The sequence below is a fragment of the Amphiura filiformis genome, chromosome 20, assembly GCF_039555335.1.
Source record: "Amphiura filiformis chromosome 20, Afil_fr2py, whole genome shotgun sequence".
In the NCBI taxonomy this organism is placed as follows: Eukaryota; Metazoa; Echinodermata; class Ophiuroidea; order Amphilepidida; family Amphiuridae; genus Amphiura; species Amphiura filiformis.
The window spans coordinates 63,173,086-63,183,500 of NC_092647.1; positions in this window are offsets into that span (position 1 = coordinate 63,173,086).

A 10,415-nucleotide genomic window follows, 5' to 3' on the forward strand; every position below is an offset into this window, starting at 1 on the left:
ATACGTTACATCGATATTGGTGTTAAATGAATTCCCGCGGGTTGATCCTCGACAACCAATATTTATAAGTCAATGATGTGTCCCAGATTTAACTTGCGTCGTGTTTCTCTTTCATTAAACTATACTTGATGTTGTGTTTTAACACAACTTACTTGTGTGGTGATGAAAAGAAACCGAGTAATTGTCTAAACAGAACACATTTGACCGGTTTATTACACTTGAAGGGAACACATCGTGTTACAGACGAACGATGTTATATTAGCCTCTTATCCAATTACGTACGGATAGTCCTCATATATTATATTGCTTACATTCCTAATTAAAGAAAAGAATAGTGTATATTACTTTACATTTATTTTGATAACAGACGAGGATTGTATTCATAAAATCATGTTTAAAGTTGTGGAAATGAATCTTGATTGTCAAGAATTAATAAAATATCTAAATAATTGGTGCCAAAAAGTTTCCAAGGATTATCATGTACAATACTGCCGTATCCAACCAAATGTAACATAAACTATCCACCTTATTCGTGGTATAACAGATTACATATTCATGTAAAATGTCTTATTATTTCTTTAATACATGCTTTCGTCTTAACCACTAGCAGGTTATGTTAGCACATCTATGAATCTAACAAAGGTGATAAAAATAATCTGCATTTTGATGCTTTTTCCGACCCTCCGGATGAGCAAATCACTAAATGGGCCTTTAACTCATTATCGAAATATAACGTCGTTTTATAGAAATGTTAATATAAAAAAATACAATAAAGCGAGGCTGCAGATAAACTACTATAGATTTTATTCTCTATGTTTTGTGCCTAATGACACTGCACTCTAAGCCATTGTCCCCAGCCATTGTCCAATGTTTTTCTAACGTTATTGTACTACAAAGACCTGACCTTTTGATGGCATTATTAATTTACTTAAGACCACTGACCAGTATTGACAGGTAGGAACACAATGTGTTAGCAGTTAATGACAAGCTTTATTGAATGTTATTACTTTAACTGCCCATTGATTAAATCAGGGGCTGCATATGGGATAGCAAGAAGCAAATCTTTATCTAAAGGGGATCAATTACGCTAGCAATGTACATTTTCCAATTCCTGGATGCCCGCATTCAAGTTAAAACTATTAAACTGTTAAATGAGTGAATCCGGGATATGGGAAATCTGCATTACTTGCGAGTTTGTACATGGCTGCAGGTTCTTTTAATGAGGAGGAGGAAGAAACAGAATTAAAGCAATTGTAGCTGCATCTCGAATTGAAGTGGTTAAAGTTTGTTATCTCCCCCAGAACGTTCGTTTGCTTCATATAAGTGCACGCAACAACTTTTTCACAATAGTCCACAAATGCTGGAAAATGTAAAATACCTCAAAGGTAGGTGTAAATGCTGCGTAAGTTTTGATATCGAATTCTACATGCATGAGTGATTTGATGAATGTTTTAAGAATATGAAAGATAAATTACAGAAAGTACACTGTCTTATTCAAGCAAATTAGCCAAGAAACCGGTATAACAATATAGTTCTTCCAGAATTACCTCAAATATCACTTTCATTTCGACATCTCTTCAAGTCGTTTTGATAAATCACAAGTATTTGAATTAACCTATATTTTGCACTCTGTATCGCCCATCTCCAAAAGCAATTTATTTGTCGCATGTGACTATGCTTTTAATATTGATAGTGGAATGCAGAAATTGTCAAATGTATATATATATTTTGTTTGCATTTCCTTTTGTTAGTGGTTTCTTTATGCCTCTGAAAAAGGACAGCTCATGTCCGAAAGCTTAGGCGTGACGTTACGGCTTTTACAAATTCACTGTATATATATGTATATATATATATATATATATATAATGGTCGAAGTGGAGAGATTTATAGGCGCAGTGCAAAATTGAATACAATTCAAGAGACGACGTTTCTTTTTGTCCTGGAGTTACTCACCCATTAATTTTGTTTGATGATATTATGTAATTGCCAGTTTGTTTTTTTTTGATTTGTGCATTTTGTTTTGCCTGGTATCATCAGAAACTTGTTAAAGGGTTTTACACCTGAAACGTCGTGTCTCTTGAATTGTATTCAATTTTGCACTGCGCCTATAAATCTCCACTTCGACCATTATATTTATCCAGTGCTACGCAGTATTTCGACTTTATATATATATATATATATATATAGGGTAGTTAATGTAGATATGACCTTCTTATACTAACCCACGATATGATTCTCTGTGTTATATTGTGATTTATACATACCTGCACCAATAACAACGCCCTATGTCAAATCACATTCAGATTTATGACACACATGAAAAGAAGACCCATTGCAATCACTAAATTATTTGAACTAGGAATAAAGATAAGTATTAAAAAAGTAATTACGATATTACAGAGCCTGTATGGATTGATTGTTTACTACAAGAAGTTGAATAGGATTAATGTCAAAATAACAATACCTAAACTATCTATTTTTTACTTTCTTTTCATCTAGATCTATACCTGTACATATGTGTGTCTTCACATTTGTATTAGTAAAGACACGTGATAGATACTTTGCAGCATCCAGCCATCTTGCATAGGCTAATACACCTGGAAGTCCCTTAGGATTTCTCCAGCTTACTCGAGAAAGGCAACACCACATAGCATCACAGCGTCCTATATTATCTTAGCTTTAGTGAAATCCTAAATGCGTTTCACGACAAACTCTTAAGAGACATTTAATGGGTTCTATATTCAATAAGCATGGATAAAAACAAAGGCTTAGCCATTTTCCTGGATCTATGTAAAGCGTCTGTGTAACTGTCATGGGAGTCAGGATTTCCATATTGAAAGTCTACAGCCCCTTGTCTTATATTCTCTGTCTAGCTTTACGTAATGAGTTATGTAGGGTCTCAAGTTTATAAGAGATTCGAAATTGTATTGATTCATTATATTTGTCTAAAAGCACATTTTAGTCTACATCTGGAATCCTCCGCCTTATTCATTTGCCGCATCTAAGTATGTTTGCAAGTTTTAAATTACATACACAAATCATTGGGGATTTTTCTTTTAAAACTTTACATAAGGAGTGCAAATATCTTTGTATATCCCTATCTTAGCGTGCAAGTTGAAACTTAACTTCATGAAGAATTTAAAAGTGGGCATATTACAGTAACTTGAACAGAGATAGAGAGAGGCAAAACAAACAAACAAACAAACAAACAAATCACTGGTAAGTGATACATCATTACGATCCTTATTATTTTATTAAGCCTTAAATTCAACTCCTTCGTGAAACGTTATACACAAATACCGGTACTACCTAGACGCATGTGAAGCAATAGCCGCAGGCTCTCCAAATCCTCTCTAAACTGGGTCATGACAATTGCCTAATTGACTGGAAGTTTGTAGCGCGTCAAGTATAAAAAACAGCTCTGGTTTTACACAGTGCCACCGGCTAAAAACCGATTTATCATACCAAGAGCTACAAGCGGTGATGTTAACTCGGCATCGGTGGAAAATAACGATGCTGAGGGCATAATAATACTTGGTCCACTTTAAGAAGCCTAAGATCACAAGAACTTCGGTCAGGTATGAAATGAAGGTTTTTCTAAGTTATTGACGGTATGATATTGTCCGGAAATGCCGTCAGATATTAAAGGCATATACCATTTAACCAATCATCATTATAGTTAATTGTTTTATCCAGAAATCAGTTTAATGGAGTCAAATAAGTAGAAGGTGATGTACAAATAGAAGGTCAAATACAGATTGAATTAAACATACCGTATTTTAAAGGCTTGTTACCCTAAATACATTCCCCCTATTTACAGAAATAGTAAGAAAAGAGTATGATTGGCCACTGTGACTTATTTATCTTCCAAGCTCTCTATTAAGTTCTCTGGTAACATGTATACCAGTCAGATTTTACAGTGCTTGGTTAGTTGGTACCATTAGTAAGTGCTATAAATCAAATTGAATATAACTTGTTTTCCAAAGCAAGAACAATACATGATTTCATAATAGAAGAGGTATTGACCTGGTTTTGACCTATTAACCCTGATACTACGAACGGAAGCGGGATATTTGCCTCTATATTTCATCTGGCGTACTACAACGCTTGCGTTGCACCCCAAATGGCTTAAGCTAATCGCAGATCGATCCGTTGTAACTCATTTTAGTGATGAAGTTTTTAACTCACCACATTGCATGAGTCTTATACTCCTGTGAATTGTTTTATGAGATATGAACTTTAAACTTAGTTTTTAGGTTTAAACAGACATTTCATTTCATATTTCATAGAAAATCCGGTGAAAATCGCATGTTCTGGGATATGGATATTCAGAAGAAAATAAACTTTGCCTTATATTTTTGCGCTAGCTTTATGACATCATACAGTGACATTACGTGGGGTTGGTTTGTACTTATGTTGGTATCACTGGGTGGGCATACTGATAAGAATAGTACCAAATATAAAGTACTATAATGAGGTTTACTATAGATTTCAACACCCAGCCTTCGTATATAGTTCCTGTATACAATGTTGTCTCAGTAGGACGAGGATCAAACAGTATAAGAATATTAACCCTATGAGAACTACCTGCCGATTGGCCAAAATGAATATTGTGTCCAATTTTGAACCAATCAATGAGGGTATTCATAAAATCATCTGCAAATACAAGTTTGACCATGAATAGTTTAAAGCCTAGTCATAATTGGTAATTGAAAAGAGCATTTAAAATTATCAACCAATCAGAAATGCTGTTAAGCTAGAAATCTATAGACCAACTTATTGTTAATAAAAACGTGAATATTTAACGTTATATTTTCTTGCTTTGGAAGGCAGAATAAAAGATGAGGGATAAAATAAAGAACAAACCATCCAAATTATTAATCGATTATTAAAAAAACCCTGTTAAACAATAATAGTGAAATATTTGAAGAAAAAAATCAGGTCACACGACGACGTGTATGGACCTAGCGGGCGTGCATAATGTTTTATTTATGCAAGTACACATCACCTTATATAACTCAGAACAGCACAGCAACCTTTGTTGCCCCTTTATCATAGTGAAGCTACCGTATTACCACACTTTGGTAAGACAATCTTGTTATGTCTCAAGTCAATAAGATGATTGCTCTCCTACACACGTTAATTGAACTACACACTCTCTACTTGGCATTCATTCAAACTGTCTGTCCGTGTAACAAGAACTCTTTGTGCAGTCTGTCTCTCTAACAGCTTGAGCGCCCTCTTTTTTCATGTTTAATAACAAACTCATAATGATAGTGTTATGGGGAAAAAATCAGTTATTTGTTACTAAACACTTGTGTTATTTTTGTCTATTGAATGAGCAACGATAGCAAGTAATGATCCGCAACAGTTTTATATTTCCTTTTCTCCGTATTGCTTTTGTCGCCTTACATGCATTATTTAACCAAGTTTGATAGTCATTCTTTAGGAGCGGTACTCCCCGCTCCACCACTTTCTGCATTCCAGAACGATAGGCTACAACCAAAACTGCTACCAAATTTGATTATTTAATACGCATCATGAGATATAAACACAAATGCAAATAAAGTTGAACGCATTTTCCAGCCATATCGCCCAATTAGCTTTGCCAATAAACTGCCCATTTATTACACCCAACGACCCGTTAACAAAGAAGAACACATAGTCATTTTACAATATCATTACAATGAGCATTAAGTTCAGAAGCACATTTTACAATAATTCATTATTCGGAATGCATTAGTGAAAGCGTAAAGCGCGATCCAGTCAGACTACAGATCGTAAAAATACACAGTAAGTATCAAGGGAAGACAAGAAACTATACGTGCTCTGCTATCAGATTAGGTTGCTTTACGACTTGTTTATGCATACCTTTTAATAAGCTTACATTAGTTTCTGTCTGAGGTATTTTGTCATGTTGTTCTAATTTGACGGGAGTGTGACGATAGGTGCAATAGATTCGATCCATTACCGACTTGGCATGAAAGTTGTTGCTTTATTCATAATGGTTGATATACTTGATGGATGTTTTCTTTTAACTGATATAAAGTCATTAAGTCATTATTGACGTGTCCCTTGCAAATGAATTATTCATCAAAATGCAAAATATGTATATTATTACTATTTTAAGAGATCCCAAGTTCGACCGTATGCATAAACTTTATTGTTACCAAACCATTAGCATTTCCAACAATTTGCAAATTTTCTGCTGCTAGTGTTTGTACTAATGTACAAAACAGAGATAATTCCATGCTAACAGTACCACAAAGCAAAGTGCAACTCTTCACAGTAAATATGCTATACCAATATTTGTCCACAAAGTTATACTAAGGGTTGATGCAAAAGGCACAGGAAAAGGAAAGTGATGTTTTCAATTTGTAATATACAAGTGCTTTTAAAGCACTTGTATTATTTCTACCACCCTTTGTATATTTTATATCCTTCCATCTATCCTTAGATGCAATTTATTTGGTTGATACTAGGCTTTATAAAAATGCCGCAATAATATATAATCTGAAAGCGCCTTTCTCTCCAGGATCTGTTATGTAATTTACATGGTCATGCGAGCGGGCATTACCCTGTTTTTAAATCCAGCTCGTCACCATAAATGCCTTTCTGTGACGCAAACGGGGGGAAGCGATTTCCCACAGAGACATAAGGGATTAAACTGTAATAGCGCCGCCGTTTTCCCCCAGACCAGCTGCTTTAACGCCCCGACAGACATAATAGTGCATTGTGGCGTGAACATTACGCACCAGCAAATTAAATTACAGCAATCAGAAAACAAGGTTTGTCGTAGATAGTTGCTTACATGTGGCGGAAATATCGCGCCTAGTTGAATCTCGATTTTAACCCCGGGCGATATTGCCTTTTTCTCCTACTTCGATCAGTCTTATATGTCGTAGTGTTGTAATGTACAAGAGCATTTTAGTTGATTAATATTTCCATCATAATAAATTTAAGATTCATGGAAATACCTGGTTAAAGTGATCCATTAATCGTCACATAGTCTACTAGATCCTTCTGCATAATTCAATGTTAATGTTGTTATATAGGTCATCGAGGGTATCAAGTAACAAGAACTTTGCAGTATTTTGTTTCTCAAAATGTGAAGGAGCAGCGTTTTAAGATGATAAATATGGACCATAAAAGCATTTTTATAAGCAAAAATACTGAAATTTGAGTATAAAATTAATTTTAATTTTCTCCACCTTACCTACAAAGCAGTTTTCTGTTAGACATTGCGAAATCCATATTGTTGCAATATAGTTTTAAAGGGACATGGTAGGTAGTACAAGGCAATATAAATTTAGTTCACAAATCTATGCAACACATTCATTTACTTATATCTATAGAATAAAGTTTTATTCAAGCGCCGTCAAGTTCACCTGTGCGTATTGCTAAGTTTCATATTACTTGATTGATATTTCATTATCTTTATGAAATATAATGTTTTAATATGTTGTCTGATATATATAGTTCTCATCATTGATGGTTTGGTGGACTGTCATGAAACATGATGGATCATAAAAAAGAGTGATCCTAAAAATGCCTTCCACCCAAACTAATTACAAGACCTCTTCTGCATTGAAGCTGGCTTTCCCTTTTAAAGGGAATTTTTATTTAAAACACGATGCGTCTATGATTATTTTTCGAATCAACACCTTCGCGCAAATTCCTAGTTCAATTAAAATAATACAAATGTGTAACTAACTGATGTCTGCAGTTCTCCTTCAGCTGTCTGATGAGTGATGGCCCACAACAGGTTATATTGCTTCTATATTCAAACACTATTAAAACGGGATGGTCCAGTTGATAGAATTAACAGACCATAAGTATTTTTCCATACGATTGCAGATGTTGACGTCCTTATGGTCAATTCGGTTAACAAGAAGCAAGTGTTATATAACTACAGCTGTCTATGTGTTGTATGCATAGAGGGCGGAAGCGCTGGGAGCCGGAGGGGTTGGCGGGGAGACAGTTCCCCCATGGGCGGACGCCCCCTAAAAACCCTAATAAGAAACAATAAAGCAATAATTGCCTTGTGCGTCTTCCCTTTTAGGCCGAAAAGCACCGTGTTACGAATTAGACTAGGGTAATGTTACAACGCCCATCAAATGACAAACTGAAATTCAAAATCGCAAAGTTAACACCCCTGTATTATCGATGTATAAAACTAACCATAATTGTAAATAATTAAATCCGCAATGTCAAAATGTACTCTTGATATGGGGTGTGACCACTCGTTTCAAACTCAAGAAAAATAATAAGTAATTAATAATTAATAATTAAAAGTTACCGCGTACCTTTTATTAAAATCTTAAACAGTAAAATAAGAATTAATTGTGAAGGGCCTTATGGGAAGGGATCTACAGTATTCTATAATAATATTTTGTCGTTTTATATCTCTTCTGTTTTTGAATACAGGTAAATGTTTTTATTTGTTTACAAAATATGATCTTCCCTGATGCTTATTATTTTTTTCATTTTTTCCTGAAAAGCACTTTTTTCACTTGTGTTTTGTGAGGCTACGTATATAAGTCCGTTTTCGTTTTCCAATGCTTTATATTGTCCATAACCTAATTCAGAATATAACCTGGGCTAAATAAAATGCTGCGCAGTACACCTTTAAAGACGTGCCTTATTCATAATCACACCCATCTCCTCTACTGTTCCATACCAATAAGGCAATACTGATTCTTCATTGCAAAGAGGGTTTACACAGCTATGATAACGTAAATCATATGTAAAACCTACACCAATATCGCAGTTACATAATAATATGTGTTTTCATATCGGCATAAAAGATATGCCATGAACAAATTTTATCAAAATGTTACCATAAAAATACTAGCAACATATTTTTCAATAGTAACTCATCAGTAATAACAGTCTAGAAATATTTCATGCTAATATACATCATCCATTCTTCCCTCATTCCATTTTTTTCTATTCCACGCTACACGCTACTTTCACTTGGAATAAAGGACATGAATTGAAACGTCGCTTGCAAACATCAATCATACATGGAAGATATGATGCGAGTAATGGACTAACTCGATTTTAATGACAATGCTGTAAAGGAAACACATGTTTGAGGTATTTGCAATGTAGGTCGCCTTATGTCAAACCAGTTTTTTCGCAAGTCCTAGAATGTATTGATGTTGATATAATCTGAAGGAAGTCTGAAAGAACTGACAATCAAAGGAATGTATACATTATAACAATCATAATTTTGGAATTGTAGAATAAAATAATACTAGTATCAGCAACCCACTTAAGGTTCTTCATCCGGCAAAAGAAAGCACGTGTTTACGCCCAAACAACTCAATGTAATCGTTGATCTAGATTGTAGATCATAGATATATCAGCTTTTACACTTTATGTGGATAACTTTTGTATTTTGGCATCGCGGGATAGAGAAGACCCATAGTAATACATCTGTACCAACTATAACGGTATATGACCATTAATAATAGGAAGGGTGGGTTGAAACAACCATCTCTTCGAAAAGTGGCTCAGTATAGGACGAGGGTTAATGGTCAAAGAATTATTTCACAAATATATTGATCCAATTCTGTTGTCAAAGATGTATTATAAAATATCACAATAAAAACGATTTCTGAGGTTATTTTAGGATCTGATAAGTCAGCATTAGTCTCAGTTATGTATCTCATTTATATAAAATAATTAAAAGGCACCAATGTGACAGTATGCTTTGAATACACTTCAACCAAAACAATAACCACATGTAGAACTCACATACGTGTATTTTGTATGGAATAAAGACATAAGATACAGAGGACAGAATAACCAATATCCTATTACCATGTGACGCTACCAACGATTGTGAAAATCACCAATATCCCAGTGTACACGTCATGGCTCTGATTACTATCGGATCATCCTGATTGACAACATCCTCTAGAATATTCAACCCTTTCTAAGCATGCTTCAGTTTGAATACGTTTTTTGAGCACGCACTACATCGTATAACCACTACAATGTTCCTGTATTTTTTCAAGTGCCAGAATGCCCAATAGCATGCATTAATAAATCTACCATCAACGCCCTATCTTGATTGCTTCTCGTATTATTCACCTTATCTGCTATCCTATCGGCATTTTATCCCTAGAAGATCAATGGTCAAGAGCTAATGACCAAAGACAATGAATGCTTCAATTATCCTTGGTGACCCCTTTTGATGCCTTATTCATCACTGTTCATAGTGTTGGGAGAATTGAGGACGAATTTATATAACGCACGCTTATTCATTAATTCATTGAGGCATTATATAGTTCATTCGTTCTTTAATTCATCTATAATTATATTGTTGTCTAAATCTAGCGTTGCACGGTATGTCTTCTCTTTACTACGTAATCCGATAATCATATAATAGTTTTGCTTGCATTCAA